Source organism: Manacus vitellinus, unplaced genomic scaffold, assembly GCF_001715985.3.
Source record: "Manacus vitellinus isolate BGI_N305 unplaced genomic scaffold, ASM171598v3 scaffold_72_pilon, whole genome shotgun sequence".
Taxonomy (NCBI): domain Eukaryota; kingdom Metazoa; phylum Chordata; class Aves; order Passeriformes; family Pipridae; genus Manacus; species Manacus vitellinus.
This window is the reverse complement of record NW_021940764.1, coordinates 2,592,332-2,593,474: the sequence shown is the minus strand read 5'-3', so window position 1 is coordinate 2,593,474 and position 1,143 is coordinate 2,592,332.

Here is a 1,143-nt window from a genome sequence, read left to right as displayed (position 1 = left end):
TGTGTGCAGGACACACGTGTGTACAGGCACATAGACACATGTGCAGGACACGCACACGTGTGTACAAGACACACACAGACACATGTGCAGGACACACGCACGTGTAAAAGACACACACACACACAGACACATGTGCAGGACACACACAGACCCACATAGTCTCACATGTGTGCAGGACACACACACGTGTGTACAGGCCCACAGACACGTGTGCAGGACACACACACCTGCATGTAAAAGACAAAGACACACACACAGAGCCCCAGACACATGTGCAGGACACACACACGTGTGTACAAGACACACACACACAGACACATGTGCAGGACACACACACGTGTACAAGACACACAGACACATGTGCAGGACACACACAGACCCACATAGTCTCACGTGTGTGCAGGACACACACACGTGTGTACAGGCACACAGACACATGTGCAGGACACACACACCTGCATGTAAAAGACAAAGACACACACACACAGTCCCAGACACATGTGCAGGACACACAGACACGTGTGTACAAGACACACAGAAACACAAAGACACACGCATGTGCAGGGTGCACACATGTGTACAGGCACACAGACGTGTGCAGGACACACACACGTGTGTACAAGACACACACACACACAGACACGTGTGCAGGACACACACTCATGTACAAGACACACACACACAGACACATGTGCAGGACACACACAGACCCACGTAGTCTCACGTGTGTGCAGGACACACACATGTGTGTACAGGCACACAGACAGGTGTACAGGACACACATACCTGCATGTAGAAGACAAAGACACACACACACACCCAGAAACACGTGCAGGACACACGCACATGTGTACAAGGTACAGACACACACGTGTGTGGGACATACACACACGCATGTACAAGACACACACAGAGAGATGTGTAGGACACACAGACACGTGTACAAGACACACAGACACACACATGTGCAGGACACATACACGTGTGTACAGGCACACAGACCCATGCACAGGACAAACACATGTGTGTACAAGACACAAGCACAGATGTGTACAGGACGCACACGTGTACAAGGCACAGACACACACGTGTGCAGGACATACACACACGCATGTACAAGCCACACACACGCAGACCCACACA